Consider the following 10000-nt stretch of genomic DNA (forward strand, 5'->3'; position numbering starts at 1 on the left):
TGCTTCCAGTGTAGCACTCATTACAGAGTGCACATTGAAAAGTGTATATGACACCGGAACACAAGGGAGTAGGTAGACTCTCCTTATATTTAAACAGTGAGCCAACTGAGAACTTGTTAGTAAAAATTAATTTTAAATCTATGTGGGGATAACATTTCCCCACAACACTCATAACCTCTGTTCTTAGTCTCTCCGAAACATAACCATAGTACGGAAAGGAGACATATAACTTTTTCTTACTGACTGTTTGGATTGTTAAATTTTGACTGTAAACTTTATCTAAAAACTTCTTGACTTGATTATAATAGAGGTTCAGAGGGAACCCATTGGTAATAAAAAATGATTTTAGAAAATTTTCTTCCTCATGAAACCCCAGATAAGTTGAACATACATGATAACATCTATATAACAGTGTTTTTATCGAATTAATTTTGTAGATTTTTGGTTCGGAGCTTAAAAAATGAGTGCTTAGTCCGGTAAAAGTGTTTTTTCGAAATACTGAGGTCTCAAAGGTATTATGTTTCCGAGAGACCAAGACATCGAGAAAAGGCAAAGAATCATCCTGTTCATTTTCTTTTGTAAATCTTATGTTACGATGCTTTGTATTTAAATAATCTAAAAACTGGCTTATATGATCTAAATTTTTGAAAAGTAAAAATGTATCGTCTACATATCGACGGTACAAAAAAGGCTTAAAATCCACAGGACAATCATTCAACCATTTCCCTTCACAATAACATAAAAATATATTTGCCAAGGTTGGTCCACACGGCGATCCCATTGCTACTCCATCTACTTGCTCATATAACTTGTTATTAAACATGAATGTGGATGTAGTGGTAGCTAGTTCTAATAGTATTTTAAATTGTTTTTTACTGAAACCTTCGAAAATGTCCTCTGGGTTAGGGAAAAGCTGTTCAAGAATTATCTCCAGTGTTTCTTTTAAAGGAATGTTAGTGAACAAACTTTCAATGTCGAAGCTGCACATAACATAGTTATTTGCATCTCCGACAGAATTAATCAAGTCTACAAATTCATACGTATTTTTCAGGGTATATTCATTTACTGTGAGAGGGGCGAGCTTAGTTACTAGATGTTTTGACAGGTCATAGGAGCAGGTATTAATAGCGCTGAGAATTGGTCTCAGAGGAATACCTCTCTTGTGAATCTTTGGGGAACCATACATAATACCAGGTTGCGTTCCTGTTGCCATTATTGTTGAAGCTGTTTCGTCTGACAATATGCCATCCTTCTTCCACTTACGAACCCTGTAGTTAATTTTATTCTCCATATTTAAAGTTCGAATTAAGGGGTCCTCCGACACCAACTCTCTGAACTTAGACCTATCATTTAAAATATCTTCCATTTTCCTTACATAGTCAGCTTTATCCAGTATTACAATCCCATGACCTTTATCCGGTTTACTTATGATTATAGTTGGGTCTTTACCTAGATTTCTCAAGATTTCAATATCCTTCTTAGAAAAAATGGGGGAAAAAACTTTGTGTGGTTTGAAATTATAGAAAGTTCTGTATGCAATGTCCTGTATGGCTCGTTTAAAGCCACATCCATGGTCGCCATGTGGAACCTCCTTGTCAAGGTACGAATACAAATTTTCAAATGCTAAAAAATGTCTATAAAAATTTATGCGAAAATGAGGCAGTTTAAAGTTCAATCCATATGCTAGTAGTCCTTCTTCCTTAGGTGATAGTTTTCGACTAGAGTGATTGAAAATAACTTTATTAGGGTCAAGTGAATCTAGTGAGTTTGTTATACCTAAAAATTTTAGTTTCTTTTCGTGGGTTTTTATAGTCTTAGTGTTAACATTACAAACATTTTTAGAGATATAAGATTTAAAATAATAATAATCTAAAAAACTTACAGTAGTGTTTAACTCAGTATCTAGTCTTGTTTTTTCTTTTCCTAAATTCTTTATGGTTTTAATTTTATGATTGATTTCTATGGTCAGAAGTTTAAATTGCCATTTTCGGTACAGTTTAGAGTTAAGTAAATTACGTTTATACAGCTTAAAATATAAAAATTTGGGTAAGATTTCATAGCTTTTACATGTTTTTAAAAATTTTAAGTCTGCTTCATTCTTCCTTAATTTAATTGCAGTTCTTTCCAGTTTTCTGAATAGTTGCAGTCCTTGACGGCCATATCTTGTTAAAATTATAGTTGATAGATGGGTTCCTCTTGGGAATCGCAATTTAAGTAGGAATAAAATAGTCAATGCTGCTATCATCATCTTTATTCGGGAGCTTTCGACATAACTTATGTCATCTTCAGCCTATCTGCAATTATCATATGTAAAATTAATAAAATTAATAAAATCATCCTAAGTACATAGTTAGGAAGATACACTTTCATGAATTAATCAACTAGTTCTAAAATCAACCAATCAAGGAACATAAAACCTTAAAAAAAAAAACTTATTACACACAACTATATAAAAGACTTAATAACTAATATAACTAGTCACCCGCAGGAGATGATGACCACCCATCCAGACCAGCAACCCACAGACCACACGGATCAATGGGTCACCGGTAACTGAACAGGTAAGCCCTCATTCAAGCTGGGTTTTGTCTTAAAAATATATAAAGACTCCAAGATTCTCAGTTGGCTGACGTTACTATGTCTGTCCGTAATTTTGAAATTTTCAATAGAAATGGCATGACCAGATTTAAATGCATGGTCATAAATAGCGGAAATTGGTTTTTTACTTAACGGTATTTTGGTTCTTACCGATCTCCCCATGTGCTCCGAAATCCTACACTGAAGCTGTCTAGACGTGCTTCCAGTGTAGCACTCATTACAGAGTGCACATTGAAAAGTGTATATGACACCGGAACACAAGGGAGTAGGTAGACTCTCCTTATATTTAAACAGTGAGCCAACTGAGAACTTGTTAGTAAAAATTAATTTTAAATCTATGTGGGGATAACATTTCCCCACAACACTCATAACCTCTGTTCTTAGTCTCTCCGAAACATAACCATAGTACGGAAAGGAGACATATAACTTTTTCTTACTGACTGTTTGGATTGTTAAATTTTGACTGTAAACTTTATCTAAAAACTTCTTGACTTGATTATAATAGAGGTTCAGAGGGAACCCATTGGTAATAAAAAATGATTTTAGAAAATTTTCTTCCTCATGAAACCCCAGATAAGTTGAACATACATGATAACATCTATATAACAGTGTTTTTATCGAATTAATTTTGTAGATTTTTGGTTCGGAGCTTAAAAAATGAGTGCTTAGTCCGGTAAAAGTGTTTTTTCGAAATACTGAGGTCTCAAAGGTATTATGTTTCCGAGAGACCAAGACATCGAGAAAAGGCAAAGAATCATCCTGTTCATTTTCTTTTGTAAATCTTATGTTACGATGCTTTGTATTTAAATAATCTAAAAACTGGCTTATATGATCTAAATTTTTGAAAAGTAAAAATGTATCGTCTACATATCGACGGTACAAAAAAGGCTTAAAATCCACAGGACAATCATTCAACCATTTCCCTTCACAATAACATAAAAATATATTTGCCAAGGTTGGTCCACACGGCGATCCCATTGCTACTCCATCTACTTGCTCATATAACTTGTTATTAAACATGAATGTGGATGTAGTGGTAGCTAGTTCTAATAGTATTTTAAATTGTTTTTTACTGAAACCTTCGAAAATGTCCTCTGGGTTAGGGAAAAGCTGTTCAAGAATTATCTCCAGTGTTTCTTTTAAAGGAATGTTAGTGAACAAACTTTCAATGTCGAAGCTGCACATAACATAGTTATTTGCATCTCCGACAGAATTAATCAAGTCTACAAATTCATACGTATTTTTCAGGGTATATTCATTTACTGTGAGAGGGGCGAGCTTAGTTACTAGATGTTTTGACAGGTCATAGGAGCAGGTATTAATAGCGCTGAGAATTGGTCTCAGAGGAATACCTCTCTTGTGAATCTTTGGGGAACCATACATAATACCAGGTTGCTCCTATGACCTGTCAAAACATCTAGTAACTAAGCTCGCCCCTCTCACAGTAAATGAATATACCCTGAAAAATACGTATGAATTTGTAGACTTGATTAATTCTGTCGGAGATGCAAATAACTATGTTATGTGCAGCTTCGACATTGAAAGTTTGTTCACTAACATTCCTTTAAAAGAAACACTGGAGATAATTCTTGAACAGCTTTTCCCTAACCCAGAGGACATTTTCGAAGGTTTCAGTAAAAAACAATTTAAAATACTATTAGAACTAGCTACCACTACATCCACATTCATGTTTAATAACAAGTTATATGAGCAAGTAGATGGAGTAGCAATGGGATCGCCGTGTGGACCAACCTTGGCAAATATATTTTTATGTTATTGTGAAGGGAAATGGTTGAATGATTGTCCTGTGGATTTTAAGCCTTTTTTGTACCGTCGATATGTAGACGATACATTTTTACTTTTCAAAAATTTAGATCATATAAGCCAGTTTTTAGATTATTTAAATACAAAGCATCGTAACATAAGATTTACAAAAGAAAATGAACAGGATGATTCTTTGCCTTTTCTCGATGTCTTGGTCTCTCGGAAACATAATACCTTTGAGACCTCAGTATTTCGAAAAAACACTTTTACCGGACTAAGCACTCATTTTTTAAGCTCCGAACCAAAAATCTACAAAATTAATTCGATAAAAACACTGTTATATAGATGTTATCATGTATGTTCAACTTATCTGGGGTTTCATGAGGAAGAAAATTTTCTAAAATCATTTTTTATTACCAATGGGTTCCCTCTGAACCTCTATTATAATCAAGTCAAGAAGTTTTTAGATAAAGTTTACAGTCAAAATTTAACAATCCAAACAGTCAGTAAGAAAAAGTTATATGTCTCCTTTCCGTACTATGGTTATGTTTCGGAGAGACTAAGAACAGAGGTTATGAGTGTTGTGGGGAAATGTTATCCCCACATAGATTTAAAATTAATTTTTACTAACAAGTTCTCAGTTGGCTCACTGTTTAAATATAAGGAGAGTCTACCTACTCCCTTGTGTTCCGGTGTCATATACACTTTTCAATGTGCACTCTGTAATGAGTGCTACACTGGAAGCACGTCTAGACAGCTTCAGTGTAGGATTTCGGAGCACATGGGGAGATCGGTAAGAACCAAAATACCGTTAAGTAAAAAACCAATTTCCGCTATTTATGACCATGCATTTAAATCTGGTCATGCCATTTCTATTGAAAATTTCAAAATTACGGACAGACATAGTAACGTCAGCCAACTGAGAATCTTGGAGTCTTTATATATTTTTAAGACAAAACCCAGCTTGAATGAGGGCTTACCTGTTCAGTTACCGGTGACCCATTGATCCGTGTGGTCTGTGGGTTGCTGGTCTGGATGGGTGGTCATCATCTCCTGCGGGTGACTAGTTATATTAGTTATTAAGTCTTTTATATAGTTGTGTGTAATAAGTTTTTTTTTAAGGTTTTATGTTCCTTGATTGGTTGATTTTAGAACTAGTTGATTAATTCATGAAAGTGTATCTTCCTAACTATGTACTTAGGATGATTTTATTAATTTTATTAATTTTACATATGATAATTGCAGATAGGCTGAAGATGACATAAGTTATGTCGAAAGCTCCCGAATAAAGATGATGATAGCAGCATTGACTATTTTATTCCTACTTAAATTGCGATTCCCAAGAGGAACCCATCTATCAACTATAATTTTAACAAGATATGGCCGTCAAGGACTGCAACTATTCAGAAAACTGGAAAGAACTGCAATTAAATTAAGGAAGAATGAAGCAGACTTAAAATTTTTAAAAACATGTAAAAGCTATGAAATCTTACCCAAATTTTTATATTTTAAGCTGTATAAACGTAATTTACTTAACTCTAAACTGTACCGAAAATGGCAATTTAAACTTCTGACCATAGAAATCAATCATAAAATTAAAACCATAAAGAATTTAGGAAAAGAAAAAACAAGACTAGATACTGAGTTAAACACTACTGTAAGTTTTTTAGATTATTATTATTTTAAATCTTATATCTCTAAAAATGTTTGTAATGTTAACACTAAGACTATAAAAACCCACGAAAAGAAACTAAAATTTTTAGGTATAACAAACTCACTAGATTCACTTGACCCTAATAAAGTTATTTTCAATCACTCTAGTCGAAAACTATCACCTAAGGAAGAAGGACTACTAGCATATGGATTGAACTTTAAACTGCCTCATTTTCGCATAAATTTTTATAGACATTTTTTAGCATTTGAAAATTTGTATTCGTACCTTGACAAGGAGGTTCCACATGGCGACCATGGATGTGGCTTTAAACGAGCCATACAGGACATTGCATACAGAACTTTCTATAATTTCAAACCACACAAAGTTTTTTCCCCCATTTTTTCTAAGAAGGATATTGAAATCTTGAGAAATCTAGGTAAAGACCCAACTATAATCATAAGTAAACCGGATAAAGGTCATGGGATTGTAATACTGGATAAAGCTGACTATGTAAGGAAAATGGAAGATATTTTAAATGATAGGTCTAAGTTCAGAGAGTTGGTGTCGGAGGACCCCTTAATTCGAACTTTAAATATGGAGAATAAAATTAACTACAGGGTTCGTAAGTGGAAGAAGGATGGCATATTGTCAGACGAAACAGCTTCAACAATAATGGCAACAGGAACGCAACCTGGTATTATGTATGGTTCCCCAAAGATTCACAAGAGAGGTATTCCTCTGAGACCAATTCTCAGCGCTATTAATACCTGCTCCTATGACCTGTCAAAACATCTAGTAACTAAGCTCGCCCCTCTCACAGTAAATGAATATACCCTGAAAAATACGTATGAATTTGTAGACTTGATTAATTCTGTCGGAGATGCAAATAACTATGTTATGTGCAGCTTCGACATTGAAAGTTTGTTCACTAACATTCCTTTAAAAGAAACACTGGAGATAATTCTTGAACAGCTTTTCCCTAACCCAGAGGACATTTTCGAAGGTTTCAGTAAAAAACAATTTAAAATACTATTAGAACTAGCTACCACTACATCCACATTCATGTTTAATAACAAGTTATATGAGCAAGTAGATGGAGTAGCAATGGGATCGCCGTGTGGACCAACCTTGGCAAATATATTTTTATGTTATTGTGAAGGGAAATGGTTGAATGATTGTCCTGTGGATTTTAAGCCTTTTTTGTACCGTCGATATGTAGACGATACATTTTTACTTTTCAAAAATTTAGATCATATAAGCCAGTTTTTAGATTATTTAAATACAAAGCATCGTAACATAAGATTTACAAAAGAAAATGAACAGGATGATTCTTTGCCTTTTCTCGATGTCTTGGTCTCTCGGAAACATAATACCTTTGAGACCTCAGTATTTCGAAAAAACACTTTTACCGGACTAAGCACTCATTTTTTAAGCTCCGAACCAAAAATCTACAAAATTAATTCGATAAAAACACTGTTATATAGATGTTATCATGTATGTTCAACTTATCTGGGGTTTCATGAGGAAGAAAATTTTCTAAAATCATTTTTTATTACCAATGGGTTCCCTCTGAACCTCTATTATAATCAAGTCAAGAAGTTTTTAGATAAAGTTTACAGTCAAAATTTAACAATCCAAACAGTCAGTAAGAAAAAGTTATATGTCTCCTTTCCGTACTATGGTTATGTTTCGGAGAGACTAAGAACAGAGGTTATGAGTGTTGTGGGGAAATGTTATCCCCACATAGATTTAAAATTAATTTTTACTAACAAGTTCTCAGTTGGCTCACTGTTTAAATATAAGGAGAGTCTACCTACTCCCTTGTGTTCCGGTGTCATATACACTTTTCAATGTGCACTCTGTAATGAGTGCTACACTGGAAGCACGTCTAGACAGCTTCAGTGTAGGATTTCGGAGCACATGGGGAGATCGGTAAGAACCAAAATACCGTTAAGTAAAAAACCAATTTCCGCTATTTATGACCATGCATTTAAATCTGGTCATGCCATTTCTATTGAAAATTTCAAAATTACGGACAGACATAGTAACGTCAGCCAACTGAGAATCTTGGAGTCTTTATATATTTTTAAGACAAAACCCAGCTTGAATGAGGGCTTACCTGTTCAGTTACCGGTGACCCATTGATCCGTGTGGTCTGTGGGTTGCTGGTCTGGATGGGTGGTCATCATCTCCTGCGGGTGACTAGTTATATTAGTTATTAAGTCTTTTATATAGTTGTGTGTAATAAGTTTTTTTTTAAGGTTTTATGTTCCTTGATTGGTTGATTTTAGAACTAGTTGATTAATTCATGAAAGTGTATCTTCCTAACTATGTACTTAGGATGATTTTATTAATTTTATTAATTTTACATATGATAATTGCAGATAGGCTGAAGATGACATAAGTTATGTCGAAAGCTCCCGAATAAAGATGATGATAGCAGCATTGACTATTTTATTCCTACTTATATATATATATATATATAATATATACATATGCTATATATATATATATATATATATATATATATATATATATATATATATATATACAGTATATATATATATATATATATATATATATATATATATATATATATATATATATAAATATATATATATATATATATATATATATATATATATATATACTATATATATACAGTATATATATACATATATATATATATATATATAGAGAGAGAGAGAGAGAGAGAGAGAGAGAGAGAGAGAGAGAGAGTGCTTACTGAGTAGGAGCCTTCTAACTGGGCGTGAGTGTATCGTTTTAAGGGTTACAGAAACACGTGTGTTAATTGTGGAAAAGAGCCATTCTCTCAATGCGTCAGTAATGGACCATATAAACATCTATAACGCTTGATTTTTCCTTGGAAACAACGTTAACGTTGTTCATTTGTTTAAATTTTTAGCATAAGTTCAGAATTCTAGAGAACGTTGAGTTTGCATAAAATATTTTCTTCACTAACTCTCGTCTCGAGAACTTAGTGTCTCTTCAAAACTGGCTCTTCTCATATTGGAGTCTGAAGACAAACCAAGAATTGTATCATAAGACATTATTGTATCTTCATTAAGATGTTTATATTTAGGACAGATACTGTTAATGAAATAATATACACGAAACGTGTTGTTGTTTTCCAGGCTCCAGTAGACGATCGCCCTAAGCGAAGGCAACGTTGGTGATGTGCGATAATTAGGAATCACTGCGATTTGAACTAGACTGCTTCTTTATCCTGCTTTTACTAAATCATATTTACCAGTGTAAGTTCATAATATTAGCCTAGTAATGTTCTTTGAATTCAACTTTATCATTTGAACATATCTCATTCTTTGTGATGAATGAAATAGAAAAAATTCAGACAACAAACTGTCATCGAGAAATACCTACAGCCAATCCAGTTCGTTGTAACAAAACAAAATAGCCCCATATAAATGGAAACGCCCACTTACAGTATTACCATAATACTCCTAGTGCGTGTATCTTATATAGTCATATGCTGTGTCTCGAAATTCCTGGAGGGAACTGTACAAAAGGCCGTTTAACCATTAAATAGTGCTCTGAGATATACAGTTATTCAAACAACATTTTCTTTCAGTTTTGTTCAATGCACGTTCATGACACGGTTTCGTTTTCTTCGAAATCTCTTTTTTTTCGCTAATAACGAAGTCTAGAGCTTCGCTTTTCGCGTTTTTTTTTCCAATATGCTTCATGTCGTTACATTGATACTAACCACTTCCATTAAGAGCACTTTACAAAATAAATGACATAAGTTCTGTTTCTCTCTTTCCCTCGCATATAGATGGATGAATTTCACGCGAACTGTGAGTACGAGAGACTGGCCCAATCTACAGTAAAAATGTCTGACGCATTCCCACAGTCTTCACAGCCCTACCAGTTCAGGAAGCATTAGATATAGCGGAGTGATAAATGCAATCATCACCTGTATCAGTAGCATGTCAATGCACATAT

At 33.6% G+C, this 10000-nt stretch overlaps 1 protein-coding gene across 1 annotated transcript in view; it reads right to left on the reverse strand.

Annotated features, from left to right (window-relative positions):
• Window positions 1–9538: 9538 nt before the first annotated feature.
• Window positions 9539–10000, reverse strand: part of LOC137638291 (platelet glycoprotein V-like) — a 2685-nt gene continuing 2223 nt past the window's right edge. The window contains exon 1 of the mRNA XM_068370360.1: window positions 9539–10000. This exon is cut by the window's right edge and continues 2223 nt beyond it. The gene's annotated coding sequence lies outside the window, so the exon portion shown is untranslated.

Source organism: Palaemon carinicauda, chromosome 3 (assembly GCF_036898095.1).
Source record: "Palaemon carinicauda isolate YSFRI2023 chromosome 3, ASM3689809v2, whole genome shotgun sequence".
In the NCBI taxonomy this organism is placed as follows: Eukaryota; Metazoa; Arthropoda; class Malacostraca; order Decapoda; family Palaemonidae; genus Palaemon; species Palaemon carinicauda.